The sequence below is a fragment of the Spinacia oleracea genome, chromosome 4 (genome assembly GCF_020520425.1).
Source record: "Spinacia oleracea cultivar Varoflay chromosome 4, BTI_SOV_V1, whole genome shotgun sequence".
Classification (NCBI taxonomy): domain Eukaryota; kingdom Viridiplantae; phylum Streptophyta; class Magnoliopsida; order Caryophyllales; family Amaranthaceae; genus Spinacia; species Spinacia oleracea.
In genome coordinates, this window is record NC_079490.1 from 14,512,704 (window position 1) to 14,532,553 (window position 19,850).

Sequence of the window (19,850 nt, forward strand, 5' to 3'; positions counted from 1 at the left end):
GCACATGACACCGCATGATCACCAAAGATGTCTCCCGCAAAGACCCTGGAGCAAGCAGAACATGGCACCGTAACAGAGAACAAAGGAGCCCCCAACCGGTAACACAACACACATCGATAAGCCTTAGCATTCATCGTCTGTCCCAAACCTGATATGGCGACCGCACGAAGCCAAGCAGAGGTGTGATCTCCCTGCTGCGATTTCCACAACGCCGACTGCCGAGACGATAAAGAGAAGGTGGATTCTGCAGATGCAGCAAGCTTTGTGAAATATATATCTGCCAATTTCTTCATAAGTTTTGGGGCAGCGACCTCACTAGGGTTACTCAGAATGTCATACTCGACCGTTCCACTAAATAGACTCAACGCATCTTCAAATGCTCGACCAGGACCAACAATATCAGCATGCCGTAGAAGTTGTGTCTGCAAACCAAAAGACTGCAACCGAGAAGCAAGAAAAGCATAATGCCGAACATCACCCGCGGAATAAATACCAAGTCCGCCAAAAGAAAAAGGTAAGGTGGCAAGACGCCACTGCCAATCGCCAAAGCCAGGACCCGAAGCAGTTATAATACGCTCTAAGGAAGATCGAAGAGCCTCATCAAAAGTGCGCTGAGCTGCCTCAAAAATACCAGGAGGACAAGTACGCAAAGCAAAGTAGAGTTTAGAAACTCCGGTACATGCCCTAAGTAATAATAGCTCACACTAAGGATCATCAAGCTGAGCAACCTTATCCATAAGCCCAATGGTCTTGGTCACCCTCTGCATCACAAGCTTACCACAAAAAATTGGATTGGAACTAGCGGGACCACCTAGCAACTTAACACCATGCAAAGGACGAGAAATGTCAGGGGGAAAGACTCCCACGAGCCTGCTTCGAGGGTCCTCTGTCGGCCAGAAAACCTCGGTCTTCTCTACGTTAAGATGTAACCCGAGACAAGGCCCGTCCTCCATAATCAACTGCAAAACCTTCCCAACCACCAAGGTGTCACCAATAATAGTGTCGTCATCCAAATACCATGCCTGAAGACATACATCAAACGCGTCCCTGATTTTACAAACCAGGGGTTGTAAAACCAAAGCAAATAGCAGAGGACCAAGGGGATCACCCTGCTGCACCCCCTGAGACGACCATAACGTGTTCTCTCCATAATACAATCTGGCTGGAGTGGAGTAGCAGAATTCAACCCATCGCGAAATACCCGGACAACGAAGACGAACTTCACGTAACATGGCCGCTCGATCAACTAAATTGAAGGCATTTTGAAAATCCACCAACAACATCGAAAGACCAACATCAGAACCCCGATTCTCAATCAACCGGTTCACAGCATGAAGAATGGCCTCACCACCCGTAGAAATTCCGACACCAAATTGAAGACCATCAAAATAACTTGCCAAAGACGGACCAACCATAACAGCACCAACCTTCGAAACCAGCCGCCGCCAAACAGTACCCACAGCAATAGGACGAATACCACCACCAGGTTTGAAGATATGAGTGAGGGGAGCACTAGAAACATACTCTCTCAAACCCATAGGACATTTCCCAGCTGAAAAGAGATTAACCACCCCAGAAATGGAGTCAAGTAACTCATCTGAAACAGCCACAACAGCACCACTCAAACAATCCAGAAGGTGCTGAGCTTGCAAACCGTCCCTCCCACAAGATGTGCCACGTTGAAAACTCCTAATCCGGTCCAAAACAACAGCAGAAGTATCCATGAGATGATGATGATCAACATGAATATCAGGCAAAGACGGAGCTGGAGAAGAAGGGTGTTTGGACTGTAAATCCGCAAGAGTTGCCTCATTATAAGGCGCAACACCAGAAGAGGAAAGAACACGGACTGCAGTAGTGTAATGACCATCATAAATCTTTCGACGACACTTCTTGATATTACGCTCTTCCAAATCAAGACCCTTATCTACATCCATCAAAGAAGGGGATCCAGCTGCCAAAGCTTCCCGCAAAAGCAACATACTACCACCCGACTCACTCCAAGTACGAATAGCATTACCAATGCTCTCTTCCTGCCGTCGTCGCCTAACGGCAGAAGAACACTCGCGATTACTCCTCGGACTAAAGGTCCTAAGGATACACAGAGGCAACACGAGAAGACTAACCCAACAAAAGATGTCGTCAGGCTTGCAAATCACCTTATCAAGCGCGCCTTTCAATACCCGGGAAAAACCCAAACGACATTTAGGAGGGATGGATTTCACAGTGCAAAGACGTGTAGAAAGAAATCTGTCAAGAAGAGTGACGGTAAAACCACAATCAAGTTCTTGCACCGTAGTATCCACGTGACTAGGTACATCAGAATTGAGTTGCGGTTTAGAAAGAACATAGAGCACAAACCGAACAACACCATCCCCATTATCAGGTGGGGACACAAAATCTGAACCTGCACCATGATGACACTTAGAACGAATAGCATGCGTCTTAAAACAATCCCCGCAAAGCCAAATCCCCATACGACGGAAGGTTAACTCAGCCTCAGTGAAAGTAGCCAAGTCAGTGGTTAGAGAGTGACGTGTGACTGCTTGAGCGGCAACATCACTACAATGACGATCACGAAGATGAGTGATCAAAGAGCTCCTAGTAAGTCCATTTCCCCCGCCATCTTGACACCCATTAAGACCCACAAATGGGAAATGAAAACGCACTACATTAGAAGGCATTAGAGCAGCCCGTGTTAGCACAACCAAAAAGAACGGTCACAGTCAAAATAGCCAGGAAAACAGCAGCAGCAAGCCAAAAAAGCCACAACAAGAGGACAAAACAGGAGCAAGACAAAGCAGCCACAACAACAAGAGGACAAAATAGGAGAAAGACAAAGCACAAACAACTTTGGGAAATTCACTTTTAATAATTTTATTATTATTATTATTATTATTATTATTATTATTTATTTCTTATTATTATTATTATTAAATGAAAAATTTGACTAGAATAATCATAAATTTGGGAAATTCGCTTTTAATAATCCTAAATTTTGTATCAATCAATACCTATTATTTAAAAAAGAAAACCATCTCCACTACATGTCATCCTCCTATTCGATCTACCTTTTTCTTTGTTATGCCACGGGTCACCTACTTATTCTCCATTTCCGGTTATGCTTTGGTTGTTGTTAACTGTCCCTTTATTTTCATCTTGTCCATTTTTATCTCCTTCCCATTATTTCCTTGCAATTAAGCCTTCCCAATTTAATTTGTTACCCCCAATTCTCTCCCTTCCCACTTAATTCTTCAATTTTGATTTAATTCAATCCCTTAATCTACTGCCTTCCCTAATAAAACTTCAATTCTGAATTAAATGGCTGGAATTAAGGAGGGTTATGGATTCTACTTTGGGAACGGCTCATCCATTTCATCTTCTCCCATTCACCAATCCACCATTTCATTCAATTTACCGGTTATATATTTAATTCATTGGTCAACTTTAGCCCAATGCTTCATCCCCTTTGTTTCTCCCTTCATCCCTTTTCATTCTGTATCTTTCCTACCGTAGTTTTAGCACGTGAAATCTCTAAATACTATAAGCATAGATATAATCATAAATTCTAGATGATTATATTTACAGACACGGAGGGGAAGCAATCATGGGGTGGTGCTAGGTTACTCAATCTGGCTGATTGGAACTAAGTATGTGTTCTATGGGTGTTTTAACAGAGGGGAAGCAATCAAGGTGATGTACGGTGGTGTTGATACTGGAATTGATGCAATGAATTCCCTAATTTTGCGTCATTTCTTTCTAAATTCCTGCTTAGTAACCTACCATGTGATAATATATTACTCAATCTTTATCATATAACTCTTATTACTCTCTTATTTTGTAACATTTTGTAACCATACGTGTGACCAACTGGCCATCATTCAGTTAATGAAAAGCAGTTGATCTTTAAAAAAGAAAATTGTAATTTATGAATTGTACATGACAGGTTTGACATCAATGTTTTACGGTATTCATAAGGTTATGTTTTTTTTAAAGGAAAAAAGAACCGGGTTAACTCTTTGATAGGGAAAACCTAACTCATTATTTCGGATGATGAGGGAAAGAGAATGATCAAAAGACGAAAATCATAGATTGTGTGATGGTATATCACGACTTTTTATTATTATCAACTTCAAATTATCTTTTCCCCAGGTTTTCATATTTTATTTTTAATTCATGCTATTGTAACATTTAATTTAATGTTGTAAATATGTGACTTCTGTTTCTTGAGATACTCAATACGTAGTATTTGTTTTTTTTAAGCTCGGCATAATATTTGATTGTCCACTACTGAAGATCACAACTCATGACAAAAAAGATTAAATAACCTAGCACATCTACAACTAATGACCTTCTTAGAAATTGTTGTATTTTTATGGAGCAAGAGAGGTCTTCCCTCTTAATAATTAAATAAGCCAACGTGAATAACAAACATGTAAATACGTGTATGTTCACTCGTGCATTGCGCACGGGCTAAAAGACTAGTTTGCTTTTAATAAGCTCAACCGGTAAGCAACCCACATTGTATCCGATTTCTTGTTCTACGTAGCAGATTGTGAAAAAACATTAATTAATTTCCTTCTTTGTTTGTTGGGCAATTAAATAGAAATTTCGAGGTAGAACCTTGAGACTTTCTCTCCAAGTTTTCTCTCGGTGCATGATAGCTTATCGTGTACGGTAGCCATTCCAAGAAAATCCGGCGCCAAATCTCAAGGTAGCAAGCAAGGCAATGGCAAAGGGAAGCCAAGAGGACCTTCTTCTGATTCTCAAGCGCTTCGAACACGGTCTATTGAAGGGCTCAAATCCCGTATTTTAAGTGAAATATTCTACGACATGATATCTAATTACCTACATGATCGATATATGTGATGTGGTAGTCAATTATGATGACCTCCTTTCACGACGAGCTTGCGACGGAATCATATCATAATTGTTCTTTTATGACGGGAAATCCTATCGTTAATACTTTTACCCCCTTAAAAGAGTAATAAATCATGCATTCCCTCTGTAATTTTACTTTATTGATTCGTGCATCGCACAAGTTTAATTCTAATGCAACACTAGTTCCGTCATTTCTCTCCTGATCTCTTCTTTGTTTAATATATCTACAATGTACATTTGGTGTACTTGTCCTAATATATCGGAAGATTGGTTATAATCTCTATTATATAAGCCAGCTCCTGAGGGCTTTTTTGTAACTTAACTTTTCGTGTCCCCATTAAAATTACAAAAACACCCTTCAATGTTTGTAGAATTGACCACCTTCAGCCTAATTGACCACCCAACCGAAAACCCTAAATCAAATGAGAAATTGAAAATGTGCAGAGGGGGAGAAAGAAAACCGTCGTCGCCGCCTTCACTCTTCTTCCCATGATCGTGGCGCTTTCCGCCACCAAAGGTCATCATCACTCTCATTATTCCCTAGCGCCGGCTCCAGCTCTCTCCCAGTAGTGAGATCTTTTCCGCTCCTCCCCCTGCCCCGGTGCACGCTGGTGGTGCTTCACCGTCCTTCACACCTGCTCTCTTTGGTGGTTTATCTCTTCTACTTCTTGCCTTAAGAAATGTCGGTTGAAGAAATGTTGCATCAGCTGCAGCCATCGCCCTCGATCTTCGTCCCGGCGTCGGCCCTTCCACTCTAGGTTTTGTCTTCTCTCTCTTCTGCCTTTTTCTCTCTGGTAGTCTAATTGGCTATGTGATTTGCAATTTCATATTTGCCAATTTTCGACTACAATCATTTGCCTGTTTGTGATTTTGGAATTATTCTCCTTCATTTCTAATTTGTTATGTGATTTACAATTTATATATCTGATTATTTGGGGATTTCTTTTAGAATCAATTTGGTAGATAATTTGATATAAAAATTCACGAAATTTTGCAATAGTCTTCAATAAATTTTTGGGGTTTTCTATTTTATTGATTTTGGTTTAAATTCTGATTTAAATTTCTGATTGAATTTGGTTTAAATTCTGATTGAATTTGGTTTAAATTCTGATTTAAATTATGTTTGTATTCGTTCTTGAATTCTTGAATTCTGATTTGATCTCTTTGCATTCTTGAATCGAATAGATGCATTTTGATTTGATAATTTTGTGTTTGGTATTGTTTTTTGTTAGGGTTAATTTCTAAAATCTGCAATTACTCTTGAGCAAGTGGCATAAATTAGGTGTTGGATGTTTTAACTAAAATCTACAATTATTCTTTTAGGTTTTTTATTCTTCAATTTGTTCAAGAACGAAATTTGTTATGAATTCGACAATTCGCTTTTGTTGATTTGATATGTTTGCATTCATGAATCGAATAGGTGCATTGATTTGATAAGTTATGGAGGAGATTGCCAAATATATACAAGGTATAAATTGATCCCTTTTAAAAGTTTAGATATCAGTATTCTTCTGTTTCACATGTTTTCTTCCTGCAAATTACTCTTTTTTGTTAGGTTTGATAAGGGATTTTGAGTGTTAAGGTGGTTTATGTGAATTATTTTTGTTACGTTAAGGTTGAGAATTTCTATGACATATTGTTGATATGATACTAACTGTAGTTTCTTGGTGTTGCTTTAATTAGATGATGGACCTGGATCGCTAAGAGAAGCGTGTCGGATAAAGTAACCACTCTGGATTGTTTGAGGTCATACTTGAATGTGTCATCTTAACAATGGCGGAAGAATACAAGACCACCATGTAATCAGTCAGGTCATGGGTCGTTCAACACAAGCTTCGTACCGTCGGTAATTTTAATAATTCATCTAAATTTAAATTATACTCCGTAATTGATTTTCCCCTGATTTGGTTTTCTCTCAAAATTACTGGGTGCGAAATGATGCAGCAACCGAGCTCGAGTATTCCGGCAATAATTTGAAATGGAAAGCAGAAGGATCTCTTCTTATCTCGCTCACTTTTAACTTATCTCACCTCTCCTGTTGGTAATTTTCAATAAACTCCCATTTCTATTTCCCAAATTTGATTAACTTTTTTGTTAATAATATTTGTTTCTTTGATCTTCTATTTGTTTTTCGTGGGGTTTGTTATTTTTTTTCTTTCACAATTTTGTTTAGTTATTTATAGTAAATTCCCCAGATTTTTTCCTTTTCAGAAGCTGGAAATATGGCAATTTTATTTCAATTTTGCTCCTTTTATGTTAATGATGTGTTTGTTAGTCATTCTGATTTGCTGGGTTTGTTGATCACTCTGCTGATTGTTCATCTGTTCTTGGATTTTGAATTGGACCCATAATTCTGGGTTTTTAGGGAAATGATATACCCTTTGAGTATGGCCATTTTAAGACAGTTAACACCAGATTAATTTGCAGCACCATTTTTTTTTTTTTTTTGTAGTTTATATTGGTTTTAAAGTATTGCATGAAGCTAGATTAGAAAACATATTTTTGCTATCAATAAAACTGTGAAGCTATATTTTTTGGACAATATGATTTCCCTTTCTTAAATGAATGAGACTCCCAAGTTTCTAATCGCGATTATCACACTAGGCATATATATGTAATTATGTACTCGATCCCTTCGTCTGATAATGTTCAATTTGTAATTTATTTACAGTACGTTTTTCCTACAGAAGTTTAACCAAGCTTAGGCTGTTTGGAATGGGTTTTTAACCTGGTCATTAGTGTACTGAACTTAGTCTGCATATAAAGCTTTCTCAAACAAGGATTTCACCAGGGATATAGAAGCATGCCAGCTGACTTTCAGAAACGAAGAGAGCTGCTAGCTGACAGTGGTTTGGAAACTCTCTCTTACTCAACGGTAAAGCATTTAAAGTCTTTTGATTTTAGTACAAACTTTCTGGATGTGACGACTCTTATAGAGGAAGTATTGTTTTGCATTCTTGAATGATCAGATTTTCCCTATACCTGTTATGCAGTACTCTGGAAAAGAAACTTGATAGTATCATTGATGTCTAAAATTGAGCAGGAGATTGCTGATGAACTTGGTGTTGTAGGAGGCTCACATCCATAGAAGATGGTAAAATTATCAACTGCATCTATTGTAACGGGTGTAGTTTCAGGTGGTATTGAACAACCTGTCTGGGCAGTAGTTAGTCCAGAAGTCATTTCGAGCAACAGAGACCGTTACGGTATTTCTCTGCTGTTGTTGTCACCAAATTATCCGGAGTATCATATTCTTCACTGCAATCAAGCTGGAAACCAAGATAACCACAATATGCAGGACGGATTTGTCCATCATAGAAAGGATAGCTTAAACTGACAATTCTACAAAGAAAATTCCCTCTGCAATCTTCGTATTCATTACCCTCAACAGATTTACGGAGTTGGATTAAGAGGGAGATGATGATGAAGAGAACGAAAGACGATTGAGCACAGAACATCATCTTTGGGAGCTTAATATTTTTTGTTAAATATGAACTTTTTTGGTTATCTAAAGATGAGCTTTGTGAACATATTTTATCCAATATTTATATTAGTGGTAGTAATACAATTTTATTTTTTTATATAATTTCGCACGCATCGCGTGCATATAAGACTAGTAATTATAATTGGAGGAGGGGTGGTGATCAATGATTATGAGTACATTATTGAAGCTATTTATTATCATAAGTTGACCTACACAATACAAGCCCATAGTTAGAATCAAGAAAGGGAGTGGAAGATTCCCATAGTTAGAATCAAGAAAGGGAGTGGAAGATTTATTTAGCAATTAGCATATAATCATACACTTAAACCAATCGATCTTTTTTAAAATACTTTAGACCAACAACTATTACTTTTAATGTAGTTGTGTGTTATGCCATTTACATGTGAAAATGATGAATGAATTGACATTTACGCTTGATTAAAACAGTAGTTAGGTTAATGAACTTAATTAAGTACAAGTTGTAACTTGTAACCTTGTATCGTATCAAGTATGCAACATTGCATTGAGATATGCGATACTTGTTTTGCTTCAGGCCTTCAGCTTTTGTGTTTGTTAGTGCACTATGAAGTTTGTACTGAAGTGAACACCTTATAGGTGTCATAAAATCCTAATTAGACCACAAACAAAACACGTCATTTTAGTAAGTTAAATTTGTTATTGAATTAGTACGAAAATAATTGGTTAATTATTACTACCTCTGTTTCATAATGTTCTTTACATTTTGTTTTATTATATTTTTTGACATGAAAATTTACTACTTTACAACATTTACAATTTTCTACTCACTTTCTCTTACTTTTTTTTTTATAATATTCACCCACATTTTTACCCATTTCTCTTGCTTTATTCATATTTTATTATATTTAACCAAATTTTCTATTTTTGTTGGCCCTTTAAAGACACGATCACCGTAAAAATCTTTATAAAAGGGTGGTAGTAGAAGAAAAGAGGTGCATAGTTAATTAATTACGAAAAGTAATGGATGAAAATATACGAAACCATAAAAGGTAAAACGTGTTGAGTTTTAAGATAATGAAAGTCTGGGGGTGTTTGGTTAGGAAATGTTTGAGGGAAAAAGAGCTTTTTGGGGTGAATTAGAGGTTTGACCTTTAGAAAAAGCTAATTGGAAGTGTTTGGTTAGGAGAGGATTGGAAGAGACTTTTAGGGTGAAAAAAGCTAATTTTAAAAAAGCTCAATATAGAAGCTTTTTACAATTAGAGGTTTGAGAAAGTGGATGAAAATGACTCTTTTGTCCTACTATTGCCTATTATTACAACCACTATCAACCTTGATACCTTACATATTTTTCTCCTAAAAACATTACTCACACTTTCTTTTTCATTTCACCATATTTACTAGATTTGTTTTTTGTTGTAATAAATTTTATATTAGTACTTTGAATCAATTGAAGTATATTGCAATCATGCTTAAAATTTAATTAGTAATATTTACCTATTTGAAAAATATATATTAAAAAAAACTAAATAAAGAATAATTTTTTTAAAAAAAATTATTTTATTTAGTCAATGTTTATAAGAAAAATATAGAGATAAAAAATTAACACAACAAAGTATTTGTCTAATATTAATAAGACAAAAAGTATGTTAATGTCCTTAATGGTCATTTTACATATCAAACAACTAACAGTTATCAGCTAATTTACCAAACACTTTTACACAAACAGCTAATGCAACCAACTAGTCAAATCAGCTAATGTAAACAGCTAACCGCTAACAGCTAGTCAAACCAGCTATCAGCTGACAGCTAACAGCTCCTAACCAAACAGGGCCAGCTAAAAAAAATTGAAAATACTCCGTATTACGTTGTTTAAAAATTAAACAATGGTTTACTAATAGCTGGCCATTAATGAGTACCAGTTGATAAGATTGGAAATTAAAAAATAGGGGGACAGTTAGACATATTAATATAATAATATTATAGATGGGGAAGAATTGAACGTGAGACACGCACTACACATCTACATCCCCATTTTAAGACTTAAACCAAAAACTCAAAAAATTCCATCTCATCTCATCTCATCTCATCTGAAAACATGTTTGTAGAAATGGATGAAAAGCTTCGGAGAGCAGCGGTGAACGGAGATGTAGAGTTCCTTAGAAAATGCCAATCTTCCGATAAACCCAAACCCAACCAATACTACTCGTCTTTCTTCCCAAACTTGGGTGATGGCCTGTCATTTTGGGAATATATTTCACATGGCAGCAGATAATAACAGACAAGATTTTATAAGAGAAGCTATTCGGATTTTACCTTCCGATTATACAACACAACTCCTCTCCCAACCACGGGAACCATACAACGCTAACCCTCTTCATATAGCAGCCAACACCGGTAATGTTGAGATAGTAAAAATGTTGTTAGATGTTTACACATCTTTATCATTACCGTCTGATGATCTTTCTCAAGATTTCCGACCTTGGTTTCCTTTGGATTTTGACAAATTTGAATTCTATAAATATTTAAGAGTTTTATGGATTAATAATGGTGGGCAACAAAACTATCTCCTCCACCGGCGGATTTCGTACATTTTTACGTATTACTTCCTCCGTAATTATTTTAAGAGTGACATGTTGAATAGCACAAGTATTAAGGAATGTCAGTTAATTATAATAATAATACTCCGTAATAATAATATAAGTGGTGGATGTTTTAATTTTTATTGTACAATATTTGATATTAGGTGAATAATCTAAGATGATGTGAGTATGTGTTTGAACAACCAATCAATAATTAAACTACTTTATTTTAAAATAATACCTAGAATAATGTGTTACTTCTTTGCGAGAGTTTTCTGGCACATTTTATTACTACCAAAATCGATAAACATAATTATCAGCTAGTCAATCAATTACTATATACTAGACCTAGTAAACGAATCGTTTGGATCTGATTCGAATCGGGTCGTTTTATGTCACTTTTACTTCGGGTCGATTTCGGGTATGAGTCAAAATTTTTAGAGATTTTGTATTGTATTTTATTACATTTTATGCATTTTATAAAGTATTAAAAAGGAAGCTCAACAAAATTATTTCTAAGTTCTAAATTCAATCATATATTTAGTCTATAATTACGGTATCCGGACAAATATTTGTACTGGATGAGATGTACGTTGATGCTTCATACAAAAATTTGAATATCGGGTACGGTTACAAATTTATTCTAAAAATAATAGGTAATTGAGCATGATAAGTTATTTTCTTATTTGTTTTCATCTTAATATTTTTGTTGAAATGTTGAACTTCTAAAATAGTAATTTGTACTGATCACTTTATAATACAAATAAATGGTAATTTTTTCTTACTTTTTCATTAACATTTGACAAAATATGATTTTGTTTTGTAATGAAAAAATTCCTTTAAGTAACTTCATGTAAAATTAAAAATAAACAAATTATTTGTCAATATTATTGCGTTACACATGGCATAACCTAGTAATAATCAATGGGGACCGGAGAGTGGTGACCTTAGGGGTAATATTTTATTATTGAAGATACTAAAAATGAAAATATAACTCCTAAAAAATACGGTAAAAAATGGGATAAACTAATTAGAAATGTATCCAAAAATAAACCAAGAAATTATAAAGTAATTAGAAATTCGAGTCCTTCATAGACCATCAATATTGGACACCAAACAATATATTTTATTCACCAAATTTTACAATTTCAATCATGAATCTTGCTATGATAAATGATTTACAACACATCTAACGTTGTTTGTAATCTAAAATATAATTAATACCGGATTAAAATTAATAAAATATACAACAATATGTGTGTGTAATTAGCTAGCTAATATCTTGATTATTATGAAAATTATAAGGTTTTTTATTTGAAGTTTTTAATTAGGTGGAGGTTGAAGGTGAATGTTAAAAGAAGAACTTTGAAAATGGAGGTCAAAGGTTGAAGATGAATACGTAGTACTATAAACGGTTTGGCTGAATTTTAATTTTAGAATACTTTTATAATATTTTATACTTTTAGAATACTTCGTTCTATTCACCTGATTTCCACTTATTTTTTCTGAACTTATCTTATCTGAACTTATCTGAACTTATCTAAACTTTTCTGAACTTATCTAAACTTATTAGAACTTATCAAAACTTATTTTAGTTATAAATTGTACTTGTCCAACCCTTATTTTTCCTGAACTTATCTTATCTGAACTTATCTGAACTTATCTGAACTTATTTTTCCTGAAATAAGTGAAAATAAGGTGAACAGAACAGGGCAAGATAAGTTAATTGGTGTTATCAAATTTTTTACTATTACCCAGCGTAAAATCAAATAAACAATAATTATTTTGGGTGTCTTAGATGAATTGTGTAAAAATAACGATCATGATCTTATTGGGTTATCGTAGTCGCCACACGCTGGAATTTTTCTAGGAATGAAACCTTATCTTAACTTAGACTTTTCTTCATAAATATGCATCTCCATCCAATAATACTTGCTAAATGGTAATGAAGAAAACAAATAGCTAATTTGAGTGAACTAGTATTGTTTTAAAAAAAAAAAATATTTTTCCTACAAATTGGATTTTACCCCGTATGATGCACGAATTTTATTAAATTGTTAAGTTAAAATAAAACTCTTATTTATACCAACTGCTATATTTATATACTTAGATTAGGTTTTTTTTTTTTTTTTTTGGATTGAATTTCATGTTAGATTTATTTTTTAATTATTAGAATGTTTGACTTTGGATGAAATTGTATATGCGTAATATTAATAATTAATTAATAAAAATATCTACTTGGCCCCTAATTATTTATATACGTGGCACTCAACTTTTTTAATTCAATTTTTTTTTCAAAATATTAATTTTTATTCTCCGAAAGCATTAGATTTCTTACGTGGCGCTCTAATATTGGATTAGTGTTTGATGTTAGATTGAATTTTATTTTAGACTAGATTTTAGCCCGTGGGATGCACGGATTTTATAAAATTGCTAAATTAAAACAAAAATACCAACGACTATGTTGAAATGTTGAACTTCTAAAATAGTAATTTGTACTGATTACTTTATAATACAAATAAATGGTAATTTTTTCTTACTTTTTCATTAACATTTGACAAAATATGATTTTGTTTTGTAATGAAAAAATTCCTTTAAGTAACTTCATGTAAAATTAAAAATAAACAAATTATTTATCAATATTATTGCGTTACACATGACATAACCTAGTAATAATCAATGGGGACCGGAGAGTGGTGACCTTGGGGGTAATATTTTAGTATTGAAGATACTAAAAATGAAAATATAACTCCTAAAAAATACGGTAAAAAATGGGATAAACTAATTAGAAATGTATCCAAAAATAAACCAAGAAATTATAAAGTAATTAGAAATTCGAGTCCTTCATAGACCATCAATATTGGACACCAAACAATATATTTTATTCACCAAATTTTACAATTTCAATCATGAATCTTGCTATGATAAATGATTTACAACACATCTAAAGTTGTTTGTAATCTAAAATATAATTAATACCGGATTAAAATTAATAAAATATACAACAATATGTGTGTGTAATTAGCTAGCTAATATCTTGATTATTATGAAAATTATAAGGTTTTTTATTTGAAGTTTTTAATTAGGTGGAGGTTGAAGGTGAATGTTAAAAGAAGAACTTTGAAAATGGAGGTCAAAGGTTGAAGATGAATACGTAGTACTATAAACGGTTTGGCTGAATTTTAATTTTAGAATACTTTTATAATATTTTATACTTTTAGAATACTTCGTTCTATTCACCTGATTTCCACTTATTTTTTCTGAACTTATCTTATTTGAACTTATCTGAACTTAACTAAACTTTTCTGAACTTATCTAAACTTATTAGAACTTATCAAAACTTATTTTAGTTATAAATTGTACTTGTCCAACCCTTATTTTTCCTGAACTTATCTTATCTGAACTTATCTGAACTTATCTGAACTTATTTTTCCTGAAATAAGTGAAAATAAGGTGAACAGAACAGGGCAAGATAAGTTAATTGGTGTTATCAAATTTTTTACTATTACCCAGCGTAAAATCAAATAAACAATAATTATTTTGGGTGTCTTAGATGAATTGTGTAAAAATAACGATCATGATCTTATTGGGTTATCGTAGTCGCCACACGCTGGAATTTTTCTAGGAATGAAACCTTATCTTAACTTAGACTTTTCTTCATAAATATGCATCTCCATCCAATAATACTTGCTAAATGGTAATGAAGAAAAAAAATAGCTAATTTGAGTGAACTAGTATTGTTTTTTTTAAAAAAAATTATTTTTCCTACAAATTGGATTTTACCTCGTATGATGCACGAATTTTATTAAATTATTAAGTTAAAATAAAACTCTTATTTATACCAACTGCTATATTTATATACTTAGATTAGGTTATTTTTTTTTTTTTTGGATTGAATTTCATGTTAGATTTATTTTTTAATTATTAGAATGTTTGACTTTGGATGAAATTGTATATGCGTAATATTAATAAAAATATCTACTTGGCCCCTAATCTAATATATATATATATATATATATATATAAAGGAGGCATATTTGCTGAAATATTAGAGCACCACCTAGGAAAACATTATAAACCAACCAATAAGAAATAAGATTTGTAATTTATTTTAGAATTAAAAAAATGTTTGTGACACGTTGATAAACCAACCAATAAAAAATTAGATCATTATCTTTGCAAATTGAAGTTGGAAGAGTCACTATTGCTGATACTACATATATTCGTAGTAGGATATACATATAGTAGTATATATAGAGTAGAGTTATAGTATTACGAGGGCTCCTAATACAATTGGTTTTTATGAGAATTGTGCGTGGATAATTTAACAATCCTAAACAAACGCATGCAATGGTATTACACCTCTAAAATTAAATTAGTAGCATATATTGTTGGTTAAACAAATTTAGTGTTCATTTATATCATAATTTTAAAAATATAATTTTGAATGATTATTTAACTAAAGCCGCTGGGCATTTTTTTAACACACGTAGTACATCAAATTTAAATCTCAAAATACAAATAAAATTTGTATTTATTTATTTAAACATAAATTATTATTTTTACACCCGTCAAAAAAAAAAAAAAAAAAACATAACCCTTATTTTTCCTGAACACGAAATTATATTCAAGAAACTAGAGCATCCCGACCAATAAATCAAATACTTCCTCCGTGTTTATTAAAATAAGATGAAAGTGGGTTATTGAGTTATTATTTATTGTAAGAAATTAATAGTTGGTGAGTTAGCTATTGTAGTAAAAAAAGAGTATGTGAATAAGTGGGGGCCACAAGAATGAGAAAAAGGTTAATATAATTGGAAGCGGGGACTATGACATGCCAAAAATAGAAAGTGTATCTTTTAATTACATACGGCCAAATAAGAAAATTGTATCTTTTAAATAAATATGGAGGGAATCTAATATACATATATAAAGAAGGCATATTTGCTAAAATATTAGAGCGCCACCTAGGATTACTAATGGTTTCATCCAATGAAAAATAAGATTTTTAATTTATTTTTGAATTAAAAAAATCAAGTGCCACATAGATAAATAATTAGGTGTCAAGTAGATATTTTAATTAATTAATAATATATACAATTCCATCCAAAATCAAATATTTTAATAATTAAAATAAATCTATACTAAAATTTAATCCAAAATCTACAATAAAAATTTGTCCAAAGTAAACACTAAATAATAATAAAATGAAAATTACATTATAATTAATAGTAATACTTATATAATAAATAAAATAGATCATTAAAGAATAAACATGAACACAATGTCGTTCTTGTGAATTGAACTGAATGGAGCTGGAAAACTTTTGGTTCGGGTTTGGTCATACCAACTATCGGGATCTATACGTACTTAGGCTATACGAAGGGGAAAAGTACCCAAAGCAAAGAACTTAAACCCAATATATTAAGGTTATAAATAAGTGGGAGTATCTCATTATTGTTATTCACATCAAATAAAATCATGACAAATATCTCAATAATAACTAGAGTTATACTTTTCTAATATTGTCTATTTTCTAATACGAAGTATACTATACATGCTATAGTGTTTACAATATAATATAACGCTCTAAATAAAGCGTTAATTAAGCACACCAATAATAATAGTACTCCGTAGTTGATTAAAACTTCACTGAATAAGTAAAAATCAATCATGATAAATAATTGACTATGATATGCTAAAGTACAAACAGACTTCCCAATTTTTATCTTATTACTGGCTAATTGCATAGTAAATAAGCCGTAGGAGATTTTACTAATTACTCTACTACTAGAATTATGAATAGATACATTCTTCATAGTTACATTCCTTTTCATACTAAAATACATACTCTACTAATAAACAATCATCTCCGATTGTAATTATTAGGAAAATTTGTAAATATTAATCCAACCGTTGCCCGATTTTCTTTAATTAAGCCAACCTATGCAATATTTCTGAATAATCCAACATTTATGACCCAAGTACTATTATTAAGCCTGTGTGACCGGTTACCTGTTACAAAGTCAACATTAAAAACGTTGACAACCTGAAGTTGATTTTCCTCCTAAAATTTTGGACACGTCACATCACGTGCCACCTAAACAGGATTTTCTATTTTTTTTTCCAAAAAACCCTTAACCCTTATCTCATCTTAACCCTTAACCCTTAACCCAGATCCAACAGTTGATTGGTTTAACCCATTCATAGCAATTGCTGATTATTTTTGACGAACTTCGAATGGAGAGGTATGAGGGATCAACAATGGTGGAGAAGAGGTAGAAGAGAAATGATGAACAGAGAAGAGAGGAACGAAAATTGCAGAGATAAAGCAATTAAATCGCAGAGGAGAGAGGAACGAACATTAGAATAACAATTAAAAAAAAGGAGGGGAAAAAAATTGTAACGGTTATATTGCCACGTAAGGGTGAATACCGGTTACAGCAGGTTATTAACTTGCTAGGCTTAATAATAGTAGTTGGGTCATAAAGGTTGGATTATTTAGAAATATTGCATAGGCAGGCTTAATTAAAGAAAATCGGGCAAATGTTGGATTAATAATTATAAATTTTCCTAATTATTATAAGTTACCAAATATTTAAATAATAAATCAGTCTTATATTAGAAAATATGTTTCCAATTTAAAATATATTATAATTTAATATTTTACCTTTTAAGTAAAATTCCTCACCGACGGCGTAGAGTTTTCGTAGAACTCAACCTCTCATTCCAACCTAAATACTAATTTAATCTATTATATAAAATATAGCAGTTATAATAGGAGTTTTATTTTAACTTAACGATTTAACAAAATCCGTGCATCGCACGGGCTAAAATCTAGTATATCTAAATAACAGAGGCAAATAGATATTTTAAATTAATTAATTACCTATATATATAACTCCATCCAAAATCAAATGCTCTAATAATAATAATAAAAAATATCTAAAATAAAATTCAATCCATAATCAAACACTAATCAAATTTTGTATTAAAAAAAACAGTAATCTTCATATTTACCTAAAATAGATAGGAGACTTTTAAAATTGACTAATAAAAATTAAATTAAATTAATTTTGAAGTTATAAAAGATAACAATAAGTTCATGTAATTGAATTAATTTTAAATTATAAAAGATTTAAATTTGTATTTCCAACCTTATAATGTCCCATTACTCAATTTTGTCATTTGTGTGGTGCTAATTAACAAAGAGTACCTTTTTATTATTCAACTGTTAATAATAATTGTTCACAATAAGTTTATTTCACTTATCCACTTCGATTTCTTATTTTGTTCCGTAAATTTAGTGTATAATATGAATTGAGTGATTTGAGGAAAAACAAAAAAGAAAATAAAAACTAAATGCATGCACAAACAAAAAAAAATGAACCGAAATGTCACCTAATAACATAAATAAAAGCAATTAATAATAAAATATAAAACAAAATCCGTGCATCGCACGGGATTTAAAACTAGTTATTTATATACGTGGCACTCAACTTTTTTAATTCAATTTTTTTTTCAAAATATTAATTTTTATTGTCCGAAAGCATTAGATTTCTTACGTGGCGCTCTAATATTGGATTAGTGTTTGATGTTAGATTGAATTTTATTTTAGACTAGATTTTAGCCCGTGGGATGCACGGATTTTATAAAATTGCTAAATTAAAACAAAAATACCAACGACTATGTTTTATATACTCCCTCCGTCCCTTAATACTCGCATCCCTTTCCTTTTCGGGTCGTCCCTTAATACTTGCACCACTTCTATAAAAGGAAATCTTTATCAATATTATATTATTTCTCACACTTACCTACTACCCCACCTACACCCCTACTCCTTACAAAAAATTATTTAAAAATCCACACTCCACACTCGCGACTCCCCACCCCTTACACATTTCCCACTAATTATATTAAAAAAAATGCCCCACTATCAACTAACACCCATTAATTTAATAAGTCAATTCAAATGTCTTAAACTCCGCATCGGTCAAACCGGTGCGAGTATTAAGGGACGGAGGGAGTATTAGATTAGATTAGATTTTTTATGTTAGATTAATTATTAGAGTGTTTTATTTTGGATGAAGTTGTATATGCGTAATATTAGTAATTAATTAATAAAGATATCTACGTGTCACCTAATTATTTATCTACGTGACACTCGACTTTTTTATTTCAAAAATAATTCCGAAATCTTATTTTTCAGGCCGAAACCATAAGATTTTTTACATGGCACTCTAATATTGAATTCGTGTTTGATTTTGGATTGAATTTTATTTTAGATTAGCCTTTGATTTTAATTGGATGAATTTTATTTTAGATTTTTTTAATTATTAGAGTGTTTGATTTTGTATGGAGTTATATATATTAGTAATTAATTAATTAAAATATCTACGTGATACCTAATTAATTATCTACGTGACACTTGATTTTTTTAATTCAAAAATAAATTAGAAATCTTATTTTTCATTGGCCGAAAGCAATAGTAATCCTAGGTGGCGCTCTAATACTTCAGCAAATATTCTTCTTTATATATATATATATATATATATATATATATATATATATATATATATATATATATATATATATATAAATTTGCTAAAAAGGACCTTTTAAAATTCAAATTTTGCGAGAAAGCACCTTATATAATTTTTTTGTGAAATTACACCTTAATGTAAAAATTTTTGCGAGAAAGGACCTAAGGGAAGTTTCCGACATTAACTGAGCTTTTCCGTCCATTCACTTGCACGTGAGCAACACGTGTGTCTTAAGTTGGCTAAAGACAATGATTTTCCCGAGTCTTGAATTTTCAAACTTGATTTTATTTCGATTTTTTTTTCAACTTTTATGTTTTAAAGCTTAGAATTTTGGAGGAAAATTGAGTGTGGTTAGCAAAATAAAGCCACACGTGATTCTCACGAG

At 32.3% G+C, this 19,850-nt stretch overlaps 1 long non-coding RNA gene across 4 annotated transcripts; it reads left to right on the top strand.

Moving 5' to 3' along the window:
* The first annotated feature begins 5,298 nt into the window (after positions 1-5,298).
* On the top strand, positions 5,299-8,454 carry LOC110794737 (uncharacterized). 4 transcript variants are annotated; one of them, XR_002535106.2, is made up of 6 exons: positions 5,299-5,639; positions 6,302-6,349; positions 6,565-6,727; positions 6,826-6,922; positions 7,553-7,756; positions 7,875-8,454. It is a non-coding gene; the product is annotated as an uncharacterized lncRNA (long non-coding RNA). The 4 variants fall into 4 exon arrangements; XR_002535108.2 differs by having other exon boundaries at positions 7,925-8,454; XR_002535109.2 differs by having other exon boundaries at positions 7,569-7,756.
* The last annotated feature ends 11,396 nt before the right edge of the window (positions 8,455-19,850 follow it).